This window comes from Callorhinus ursinus, unplaced genomic scaffold (assembly GCF_003265705.2).
Source record: "Callorhinus ursinus isolate GAN/ISIS: 27379988/994484 unplaced genomic scaffold, GSC_fseal_2.0 scaffold15, whole genome shotgun sequence".
Lineage (NCBI taxonomy): Eukaryota > Metazoa > Chordata > Mammalia > Carnivora > Otariidae > Callorhinus > Callorhinus ursinus.
In genome coordinates, this window is record NW_027397077.1 from 28829254 (window position 1) to 28842796 (window position 13543).

Below are 13543 nucleotides of genomic sequence, written 5' to 3' on the forward strand. Positions count from 1 at the left end.
CATATGATTCCCCTGAATAGATGCAGAAAAAGCATTTGACAAAGTACAGCATCCTTTCTTGATCAAAACTCTTCAGAGTATAGGGATAGAGGGTACATAACTCAATATCATAAAAGCCATCTATGAAAAACCTACATGAATATCATTCGCAATGGGGAAAAGCTGAGAGCTTTCCCCCTAAGGTCAGGAACGTGGCAAAGATGTCCACTATCACCACTGCTATTCAACATAGTATTAGAAGTCCTAGCTACAGCAATCAGACCACAAAAGAAATCAAAGGCATCCAAATCGTCAAAGAGGAAGTCAAACTCTCACTCTTTGCAGGTGATATGATACTTTATGTGGAAAACCCAAAAGACTCCACCCCAAAACTGCTAGAACTCATACAGGAATTCAGTCAAGTGGCAGGATATAAAATCAATGCACAGAAATCAGTGGCATTCCTATACACCAACAATAAGACAGAAGAGAGACAAATTAAGGAGTCGATCCCATTTGCAATTGCACCCAAAACCATAACATATCTAGGAATAAATTTAACCAAAGAGGCAAAGCATCTGTACTCAGAAAACTATAACATACTCAGGAAAGAAATTGAGGAAGACACAAAGAAATGGAAAAACGTTCCATGCTCATGGTTTGGAAGAACAAACATTATGAAGATGTCAATGCTACCTAGAGCAATCTACACTTTCAAAGCAATCCCTATCAAAATACCATCCACTTTTTTCAAAGAAATTGAACAAATAATCCTAAAATTTGTATGGAACCAGAAGAGACCCCAAATGGCCAGAGGAATGTTGAAAAAGAAAAGCAAAGCTGGCAGAATCACAATTCCGGACTTCCAGCTCTATTACAAAGCTGTCATCATCAAGACAGTATGGTACTGGCACAAAAATAGACACATAGATCAATGGAACCGAATAGAGAGTCCAGAAATGGACCCTCAACTCTATGGTCAACTCATCTTTGACAAAGCAGGAAAGAATGTCCAATGGAAAAAAGACAGTCTCTTCGACAATAGTGTTGGGAAAATTGGACAGCCACATGCAGAAGAATGAAACTGGACCATTTCCTTACACCACACACAAAAATAGACTCCAAATGGTTGAAAGACCTAAACGTGAGACAGGAGTCCATCCAAATCCTAAAGGAGAACACAGGCAGCAACCTCTTTGACCTCAGCCGCAGCAACTTCTTCCTAGAAACATCGCCAAAGGCACAGGAAGCCAGGGCAAAAATGAACTATTGGGATTTCATCAAGATAAAAAGCTTTTGCACAGCAAAAGAAACAGTCCACAAAACCAAAAGACAACCGACAGAATGGGAGATAATATTTGCAAATGATATATCAGATAAAGGGCTAGTATCCAAAATCTCTAAAGAACTTATCAAACTCAACACCCAAAGAACAAATAATCCAATCAAGAAATGGGCAGAAAACATGAACAGACATTTTTCCAAAGAAGACATCCAAATGGCCAACAGACACATGAAAAAGTGCTCAACATCGCTCGACATCAGGGAAATCCAAATCAAAACCTCAATGAGATACCACCTCACACCCGTCAGAATGGCTAAAATTAACAAGTCAGGGAACGACAGATGTTGGCGGGGATGCGGAGAAAGGGGAACCCTCCTACACTGTTGGTGGGAAGGCAAGCTGGTGCAACCCCTTTGGAAAACAGTATGGAGGTTCCTCAAAAAGTTGCAAATAGAGCTACCCTACGATCCAGCAATTGCACTACTGGGTATTTACCACAAAGATACAAAGGTAGGGATCCGAAGGGGTATGTGCACCCCAATGTTTATAGCAGCAATGTCCACAATAGCCAAACTGTGGAAAGAGCCAAGATGTCCATCGACAGATGAATGGATAAAGAAGATGTGGTATATTTATACAATGGGATATTATGCAGCCATCGAAAGGAATAAGATCTTGCCATTTGCAATGATTTGGATAGAACTGGAGGGTATTATGCTGAGCGAAATAAGTCAATTAGAGAAAGACATGTATCATATGACCTCACTGATATGAGGAATTCTTAATCTCAGGAAACAAACTGAGGGTTGCTGGAATGGTGGGGGGGTGGGAGGGATGGGGTGGCTGGGTGATAGACATTGGGGAGGGTATGTGCTATGGTGAGTGCTGTGAACTGTGTAAGACTGTTGAATCACAGACCTGTACCTCCTAAACAAATAATATATTATATGTTAGAAGAAGAAGAAGAAGAAGATGATGATAATAGCAGGAAGGGAAAAATGAAGCGGGGGGGAATTGGAGGGGGAGACGAACCATGAGAGACTATGGACTCTGAGGGTTCTAGAGGGGAGGGAGTTGGGAGGATGGGTTAGCCTGGTGATGGGTATTAAAGAGGGCATGTGCAGAATTGAGCACTGGGTGTTATATGCAAACAATGAATCATGGAACACTACATCAAAAACTAATGATGTAATGTATAGTGTTTAACATGACATAATAAAAAAAAAATGGGGAGCTACCACCAAAAAAGAAAACAGAAAAGAATGTATTAAATGAAAGCTATAAACACAGAATGCATCTCCAGTGTCATGAACTACTGACCATCACTAAAAGAGTTTTGATTGACAAGTCATATTTCCTGCTCTTTTCCTCAGTTTTGCTTCTCTCTCCTGAAACTAAGCTTTTAATTGCAGTGGCTTCTCCTAAGCTGTTGTTGCTATGGTCATACTGGTTTTTATAATTTAACTCTAGTTAGTGGTAACCCAGAGCTTTGCTATTCTTTTGTTTTGATGTGGGCTTCCCCAGTCTTGAGTTTTTGCTTCTCTTTATGGAGACAGCAAAAATTCTCCCTCCTTATCACATCTCAAGGTCCTTATCTAATTTCAAGACTTTGAGCTCTCATTCTCCTGCTGATTATTTAGTCCCTCCTCCTCCTCTTAAGAAAGACTTACTTAGTTATCTCTCTATAGTCCTGTGTGTCTTCCTCCAGTTTTCCTTTCAATATTGATCTGTCATCTTCCACTACAGACTACCAAGAGGTCAATGGTAGCTTGGTATTTTAAGAACTTCTACAATGGATTTTGGTCTGCTTTTTTAGTAGTTGCCTAAAGAAAAATCATGTGCATTTCTGTTTAAACATAATATGCTGTTTCAGAACCAATATGTTGTACACCTGAGCCTAAGATAACATCATATGTTAATTACACTTCAATTAAAATAAATAAATTAGAATAATAATATGCTGTTTCAGTGGTGAAAGACTGAAAGTTTGCCCTTTAAGGTCAGAAACTACACAAGGAATCCCAATTCACCACTGCTACTCAACTCCCTACTAGGAGTTCAGAGTAATTAAGCAATAAAAAAGGCAGAAGGAATCCAAATTGGAACAGAAGAGGTAAAACTATGTTACTCACAGATGACATGATTCTAAATAGAGAAAATCCTAAGGAATTCCCACCCCATGTAAAAACTGTTAGACAATAAACTAATTCAGCGAAGTTGTAGAGTATGAGATCATTATGTAAAAATCAGTTGTATTTCTATACACTGGCAATTAACAGCCTGAAAAGGAAATTAAGAAAACGATTTCATTACTATAGCATCACAAGAGTAAAATTCTTAGGAATAAATTTAACCAAGGAAGTACAAGACTTACATACTGAAAACTAGAAAACATTGCCAAAAGAAACAAATAAATGAACATTCCCCTGAAATTTCACCCATCACACAGTTTCACTGTTATCGATTTGATGTGTATTATTGTGGACTTTTTTCTATTCAATATCAAATATGGTTCTTGGTTAGAAGAGAAAGTGTCTTCCTGTGTGACATTTGGCAAGTTACTAGCTCTCTGAGTTTCACTTTACTAATTTGATAAAGGGAAATAATATCAGGATCTACTGCATTGGTTATTGTGTGAATTGAAGTCATATGAAATATGTAACAGCACCTGTTACAGGGAAAGAGGTAAAAACACATATGTGCTATTATTACTTTCATATTTTAATTATGATTGGTTTTCAAAATCAGTTGTAGCTTATCATTCAGAACTCTTTGCTATATCTGGCCTTATAAACACCCTAATTTCCCACACCCAAGTCAAGAAATTATTTTCCTCTTTTACAAGAATACTTTCCTTATTTTTTATTTAACCTGACTTATGAATATTCTTTTTTTTTTTAAAGATTTTATTTATTTATTTGAGACACAGAGATACAGAGAGAGCATGAACAGAGGGAGAGGGAGAAGCAGGCTCCCCACTAAGCCAGGATCCCGATGCGGAACTCGATCCCAGGACGCTGGGATCATGACCTGAGCTGAAGGCAGACGCTTAACCATCTGAGCCACCCAGGCGCCCTGACTTATGAATATTCTTACCTGTACTTTAACTTAGAGAAAACATTTTTCTTAAGTGCTATTTCCTACTATTAGCAAATTCAACCCAGAAATTTGTAATAAAACCTACTGCAATCCCACATCTTTTACCATATATACTCTGATTACTGTGGACCTTGATATGCATTTAGTGAAGGTAATGTGTATTAGACTGCATTATTCTTCAAAATATTTGCCTTTCAGTATGAAAGGAAGCTTTTCTATCCAAGGCTCTATGATTTGTTTGAGCCAATGGATAAAAGTTGGAACAACATGTACCACTGTTTCTGCTGATTGCTGCACAGTTTTGTGAATATACTAAAAGCTCTGAATTATACACACTAGGTGAGTGAATCATATATAGTATGTGAATTCTATCTCAATAAATCTGTTACAAGACACAATAAAAACAAAGTACTAAAATATAATACAATTTAAATAAAACAAAATTGAGAAAAGAGGATAAAATAGCTGAAAGTAAAAAAAGTGAAATATTTCAATGAAAAGAAATCTTATGACTTGTGAAGTTTATGAGATATTCATTCTTATTTCCATAAGTTATATAATTGCTTTTACAATTATTAACAACATAATAGTACCAGTTTGGATGAACTCCATTTACACATGATAGAAATCCCCAAATACTGGTGGCATAAACATTACTGAAATATATATTTATCTGACACAATTATAGGTAGTCTAGGACAGGTAAGTTGAAACAAAGAGCATCAGGAATCCAGGTGCCTGTTAACTTGTTGTCCCATCATCATCAACTTTTGCTTTCTACCTATGCTACAAGATGGCTGCTCTAACTCCAGCCATTATATCTACATTCTGGCCTCAACGAAATAAGAATGGGCAGGAGAGAGGCACACCTCCCATAATGATGTAATCCAAAAGCTACACATAATTCTTCCACTTATTCACATCACCATGCCAAAGTGAAAGGGATACCTGGAGCCTGTATTTGGTTTAGCAATGAGCCTAGCTCACTTTTTTTTTTTTTAATTCTAGAGAAACAAGGGAGAATCCATGTTTAATGACAACCTGTGGTCTTTGCCCAAACAATCGAAAGGCAGAGTGAGCAGAACTGCTTCACAAATACTTTTACTATGATCCAGGGAAAAGAACACATAGGATTCCTGCTCTCAATAGCTCTACATCTCATTTAGGGAGAATGACCAACCTAAAGCAGGGTTACAAATAGCATAGGGAACTGGTAGAAAAATGAAAGAGTGAATGTGCTTGGTAATGCTCAGTTTTGAACAGGGAAGGAAAGTGGAATGATAGGTATTGTGGCAAATTCACAAGCATTTGCCCTGTTTAACATGACAACTTGTTCTCAGCTTCCAGCTATTATAACATGGAATTGTAAGTTCACAGTTAGAAGACATTTCAAATATTTAAGAGAAGCCAGATATCAGAATTATCCTGAAATCTGGATTTTACTGGAAAGCTCTTATTTCTTAATTTTGGTTTCAATGTTTAAAAACTAGCTATAGCTTTCCCATGGACCATCAGTTAGCGACATCTGGCTGAGAATAGCAAGGTAAAATATCAGCTACTAAAAAACGGATAGCCCATCAGACTCTGTAAGTAACCATTATACTGAAAATTATTATAAAGGGCAATGAAAATGAGGCAGGACTTATATCTATAGATTTATTAAGTATTGGAATCTTACGTTTATTGAGTATTTCCTATTGGCAGGTATTGTATTCAACCCTTTTTACATTCATTATCTCATCTGAAACTCAAAAAATTTTGCATTCTTTTCTTTTCTTGTACAGGGTAGTAGATGGAAATTGTGGGCCAGAAAGCTTAGCAACATGCCCAAGGCCACACAACTTGTAAGTGATGGAGCTATGACTTAAATCTGGCCCTGTCAGATGTCCAAACCCATGATCTTAATCCTTATTTAATACTGTGTGCAATTTCTATGCCTTTTCTGGAACAATATGGGGTAGCTTTGCTGCAATATGAAAATAAGAATATGACAAGCAGGTATGCAGAATCTCCACATTTAATTTTAAACACAGTGTCACTTACGTCAGAGAAACAGCACGGAGGATCAAGTAGAAGGATTAACCGAAGTCTGAAAAGCCTCCAGAGGACCTCAATGCTCAAAATATCATACATTATCTTTAAACAACATCTGGAGGACCCTCACACCATTTATCCCATTAAACAAAAAGGAAATTTTGACAGTTGCCATTTTGTAGCTTTAAATCCACAGTGGAGCTGTGGAACTTATTTAGCGCAGGTGTTTAATTGTGATAAATTGGAGAAAGTCCCAGTATTCAATGGTTCTCAAACTAACACTATCATCTGGGTAGAGTAGGGTAGTGGCTGTCTGTCAACAAACTTGCTTATAAAGTTTCAAGGGTGATGGCCTATTAGGAAATCCACAGGGGTGTATCAGGAGGTTAGGCATGCATGAAAGGAGCAGAGTATTTCAACTTTCCCCAGGATGACAAAATACTGTGGGAGATGAACATGAAGCCCTTATGTTTATTATCTTTGTGATAATCTATTTCTTTTTCAAAGCAGTATTAAATATTAAAAACACTTGGGTATCTTGGTGAGCGAGAGATTTCTTTGCCATTTTGTGCGTTAAGGAAAGATTATATTAATTGCTTTAGGCAAATCTTTCTGCTTATGGAGAGTGCACAAATGTTACTATGGTCGGCCACTAGAAATCACTGTATGTTTTATATCACCAAAAATGTATTAAGACAGGGACTACTGCTTCTAGCTGATGTGAAGTAATGAGGACTGGATTTATCTTCTCACCCGAAACAATGGAAAAACCAGACAGAATATATGAGTCAATGGCTTTCAAGACATTGAACATCAGGCAATGAAGGAAAGTGATCACTGAAATGGAGGGAAAATAATAAAGTGAGCTCTACAATTGAACCAGCTTGACTTGGGGGAATTTCTAGGTCACAACACAAGGAAGGTGAACTGAAGCAGAACCTAGTGGACCCCCTAGGTGAAAAGACAGAGCTAAGAGTCTGGGGACATCAAAACCGCTAGAGTTGGCAGGGTACTGAGGAGGAACAGGCTACACAGAGAGTGTTCCCAAGAACTGCAGAGACTCTCTCTCAAATATTGAGTTGAAGACTGATCTATGCAGTGTGTAAGGAAACTACCAGAAACCTGGCAAAGACCACATGAAAGGATTAGAAAAATAGTGCATAGCACCCAGTCAGGGCTATGGATAGAGTCTATTCTCTCTAGCCAGACTGGAAAAACTCGGAATTCACAGGGCTTCAGGTGGAGTAGTCAGAAGGGACTTGCCTTAGTAACGGGTAATAATTAGCCTTAACTAAACACTGTGCATTTGAAAGTCAGGTAAGACATGGAAGATTAAAAAAAAAAAAGACTCAAATTTAACTTCTTGAAAGGAAAACTATAATGTCTGAGATGAAAAATAAATTGAATAGTATTAGTGGATATTAAGTGTTAAGGACAAAATTAAGTGAACTTGAAGACCTAGCAATAGAAAGTATCCAAAATGAAATGCACAGATAAAAGTAGTTTTTAAAAATGAACAGAGCGTTATTAAGCTGTGGGGCAATTTCAAGCAGCCCAATATATGTGTTATTGGAGTTCTTGAAAAAGAGAAGGGTAGGAGAGAAAAAAATTGAATTTACAATTTCTATTTCCACATTTGATGAAAATGATAAAACCATAAATCCAAGAAATTCAACAAACCCCCAACACAAGGAACATGGAGAAAATTTTACCAAGACATTATTTTTTACCAAGAAACTCCATAATCCTGTGGCATAAAAGTAGTGAGTATAAAGAAAACTCTTAAAAGAAGTGAGAGGAAAAAAAAAGATGTACTACATACAGAGAAATAAAATGAGGAATCAGCATATTTCTCATTGAAAATATTACCAATGAAAAAACAGTAGAGCAACATCTGCAAAGTATTGGAAGAAAAGAAAAAAGACAACTGTCAACCTAGAATATAGAACTATATCCAGTAAAATTATCTTTTAAAGACAAAAGTCCAATAGACACTTGTCAGACACACAAAAGCTGAAATAATGCACTATCAGTAGATCTGCATTCAAGACATGTTAAAGGAAGTCCACTAGACATAAGGGAAATGAGAGTAGATGGAAATATGAATGTATACAAAGGAATAAGGGTGCAGGATATGCTAACTACATGGGTAGATCTACAAGTTGTTTTTCTTACTATTTAAATCTGTTTAAATGATAATTAAGTAGTTAAACAGAAATAATCACAATGGGGTTTGGGGTTTATGACATTTATAAAAGTAAAAGGTATGACAACAACACAAATGCAAAGAGAATAAAGTATATGATTATAAGGTTTTTAACATGTGAAATGGAACATAATCACTTGAAGTAAAAGAGTGGTAAGTTAGGGGCGCCTGGGTGGCTCAGTTGGTTAAGCGACTGCCTTCAGCTCAGGTCACGATCCTGGAGTTCCGGATCGAGTCCCACAACGGGCTCCCTGCTCAGCATGGAGTCTGCTTCTCCCTCTGACCCTCTTTCCTCTCGTGTTCTCTATTTCTCATTCTCTCTCTCTCAAATAAATAAATAAAATCTTTAAAAAAAAAAAGTGGTAAGTTAAATATGTACTAGAAATCCTAAAGCAACCAATGCAATACCCTGCCCCCCCAAATAGTCAGCTAATAAACTGATAAAAGAAGCAAAGTACAATTTTAAAAGAATAAGCAAGTGATCAAAAAGAAGGGAGAAAATATGGGTAGGGAAGCAAAAACCAGATATTGCAAATGGAAAATAAAGAGCAAGATGAAAAATTTCAATTTAATCACATGAATGTAAAAATGCCTTTAATCTCTAATTAAAATGCAGAGATTACCAAATTGATGAAACAAGCAAGACCCAAATGTAAGCTGCTCACAAAGAACACACCTTAAATATGTAGAGATACATAAGTTAACATTAAAAGGATGGTAAGAGGTATACCATGCCAACACTAATCAAAGGAAAACTGAAGCGTCTGTACTAATATCAGACCATTAGATTTCAGAGCAAAGAATATTTCCAGGGATAAAGAAGGTCATTTCATAATGATAAAGGGGTCAATTCATCAAGCAGCCACAATATAATCCAAAACGTTTATGCACCTAATAATAGAGCTTCAAAGCAGATGAAGCAAAAATTATACAATTGCAAGAAGAAACAGACAAATCCATAACTATAACAAGAGATTTAATACTACTGCCTGATAATTGAAAATCCCAATCAAAATTCCAGCAGGCTTTTTTTTGAAATTGGCAAAATTCTAAAATGTGTATGGAAATGCAAGGGGCCTGAACAGCCAAACAGCTTCAAAAAAGAACAAAGTTAGGAGAGTAACACCATCTGATTTAAACATTTATTAAGAAGCTACAGTAATTGAGACACAGTATTAGCATTGAGTTAGTGAAATGGATCAATACTACAAGAGATTTCAGAAATACATCCATGCATATAAGAACAATTTATTTTTGATGAAGGTGCAGTGCATTCAGTGAAGAAAGAATCGTTTTCCAACAAATAATACTGGAACACTTGGATATCTGTATGAAAATTTCTTATGTTGCACCATATACAAATACTAAGAACTAAATGCTAAACCTAAAACTATAAAATTTCTAAAAGAAAACATCATAGAAAATCTTTTTGTCTTTGAGTTAGGCAAACATTTCTTAGATAGAATACCAAAAGTGTTATTCACAAAGAACAAATTGATCAACTGGACATCTTCTAAATTAAAATGTGTTTTTAAGGGTGGCCTGGGTGGCTCAGTCAGTTTAGCATCTGATGCTTGATTTCTCAGGTCTCTGGGTCGTGAGATGCAGCCCTGATTAGGACTCCATGCTCAGCACAGAGTCTGCTTGGGATTTTCTCTCTCCCTCACCTCTCCCACCCTGCTCACACTCTCTTGCACTCTCTCTAAATAATAAATAATATCTAAAATGTGTTTTTAAAAGACAGTGACAAGGGAATGAAAAGACAAGTCACAGACTGGGGAAAAAACTTGCAAAGCACATATCTGATAAAGGATTTGTATTCAAAATATATAAATAATTCTCAAAAATGAAAAAACCTCAGTTAAAACATGGACACAAATAAAAACAAACTCCACAAAAAAAAATAATACGAATCACAAATAAGCTCATGACATGATATGCAACATCATCAGTCATTAGAGAAATGCAAATTAAAGCCACAGTGATGTAGCAATACATACCTTTTAGAATGGTTACAATTAAGAAATCTTTCCATCACAAGTGAATGTAGAGCAATTAGAATTCTCATCCACTGCCAATGAGAATGTAAAAGTAATCAACCTCCTTGGAAAATAGTTTGGCAGTATCTTAAAAATTTAAATATACCCCTACCAGATGATCCAGCCATTCCAGTCTTAGGTATTTACCTAAGAGATAGCATATGTTTATACATCTATATTCATAACAGCTTTCCTTGTAATAGCCCCAAACTGTAAATTATCCAAATGCCCATCCATGGATGAATTAAAAATTGTTATATATCCATACAATGGAATACAACTCAGCATGAATAAGAAATGAACTATTGATAAATGCAATAGTAAATGGGTGAATCTCAAATAATTATGCTGAGTCAAAGACAAAAAGAGTACATACTCTTTTCAACAATGTTTGGAAAACAATATCCATGTGCAAAAGAATGAAATCAAACTGTTATCTTATGCCACATACAAAAATTAACTCAAAATGCATCAAAGACCTAAACATGAGAGAAAAAACTACAAAACTCTTAGAAGAAAATAAAGGAAAAAAGTTTCATGATATTGAATTTGGCAGTAATTCCTTGGATATGACACCAATAGCACAGGCAAAAGAAAAACAGATATATTGGATGTTATAAACAATAAAAACTTTTTGCATTAAAAGGTGCTATCAACAGAGTGAAAAAATAACTCATGAATAGGAAAAAGTATTGGCAAATCATCTATCTGATAAGGGATTAATATCCCAAATATCCCTAATAAGGACATTTTATAATTCTACAACAAAAAACAAACAACCTGATTTTAAAAAGAACAAAGGACTTGAACAGATATTTATGCAAAAAAGATATAAAAATGGCCAAAAAGCACATGAAAAGATGTTCAATATCCCTAATCATTAAGTAAATGAATATCAAAACCACGATAAGATACCATTTCACACACATTAGAATGGCTATTTTTTTAAATTTTTTTATTGTTATGTTAATCACCATATATTACATAATTTGTTTTGGTGTACTGTTCCATGATTCATTGTTTGTTCATAACACCCCGTGCTCCATGCAGAATGTGCCCTCCTCAATACCCATCACCAGGCTAACCCATCCCCCCACCCTTCTCCCCTCCAGAAACCTCAGTTTGTTTTTCAGAGTCCATCATCTCTCCTGGTTCGTCGCCCCCTCTGACTTACTCCCCTTCATTCTTCCTCTCCTGCTATCTTCTTCTTTTTCTTTTTTCTTAACATATGTTGCGTTATTTGTTTCAGAAGTACAGATCCGTGATTCAACAGTCTTACACAATTCACAGCACTCACCGTAGCACATATTTTCCCCAATGTCCATCACCCAGCCACCCCATCCCTCCCACCCCCGACCACTCCAGCAACCCTCAGTTTGTTCCTGAGATTAAGAATTCCTCATATCAGTGAGGTCATATGATACATGTCTTTCTCTGATTGACTTATTTCACTCAGCATAACACCCTCCAGTTTAGAATGGCTATTTTAAAACCAATACAAATAGAAAATAAGAAATGTTGGAGAGGATGTGGAGAAACTGGAACCCTTGTGTACTGCTGGTGTGAATGTAAAATGGTGTAGATGCTATGGAAAATAGTATGAGGATTCCTCAAAAAATTAAATAAAATTATCGTATGATCCAGCAATTGAACTTCTGTATACATACCCAAAAGAATTGAAAACAGAGACTCAAACCAGTATCTGTACATGTAGGTACATAGCAGCATTATTCACAACAGCCAAAAGACAGAAGAATCCAAGTATCCATCAACAGATGAACAGATCAACAGAATGTGACATATCCATGTGATAGAATATTATTCAGTCTTAAAAGAGAATGAAATTCTGAAACATGCTATAACATAGATAAACCTAAAAGACATTACTATCAATTAAATAAGCCTGTCACAAAAGGACAAATATCCTATGAGCCCACTTATATGAGATATCTAGAAGTAGTCAAATTCATAGAAACAAAAGATAGAATGGTAGTTAAGGACTTGGGGGAAAGAGGAAGAAGGGGGTATTATTTAATGAATACAGAGTTTCTGTTAGAGAAGATGGGGAAACCTCTGGAGATGGATGGTAGTGATGGTTGCACATCAATGTGAATGTATGTAATGCACAAAACTACACTTAAAATGGTGTAAATGATAATTCTGTTATCTTTTACAACTTTTTATAAAAAGAAGAAAAAGTACATATTGTATGACTCAAACCAATCTATATTTTGATAAAAAGCAGATCGGTGGTGGGCTAGGGATGTGGGATGGGGAAATGTGGAAGAGAGGAATTATACAAGGGTATAAAGAAAATTTAGTGGATAATGAATACGTTTCTTATCTTGGTAGTGGTGATAGGTTTATATATATATATATATCTTGAAACTTAGAGAGCTGTACACTTTAAATGTATAAAGCATATTATATATCAATCATACCCCAGGAGACCAGTAAAAAATTAAGAGTAAGTTGAATTTGAATAATAAACATAATGTAAGAGCTAAACCTATAAAACTTCTAGAAGAAAACATATGGGTAATTCTTCATGGATTCTTAGATATGGCACCAAAATGAGCAATAAATTTTAAAAAATAATTAAAATTCATCAAAATTAAAACGTTTTGCTTCCAAGGAGACCATCAAGTAAAAAGACAGCTAAGTGAATGGGAGAATATATTTGCAAATTATATAATCAATAAGAGACTCATATCCAGAATATATAAGGAATCTTCACAACTCAATAATAAAAAAATAAATAACCCAATTAAAAACTGGGCAAATGACCTGAGTTGACATTTCTCTGAGATATCCAAGAGACTTATAAACAAACGAAAAAGTATTGGACATCATTAGTCATCAGAGAGATGCAAATCCAAACCACAATGAGATAGCCCTTAC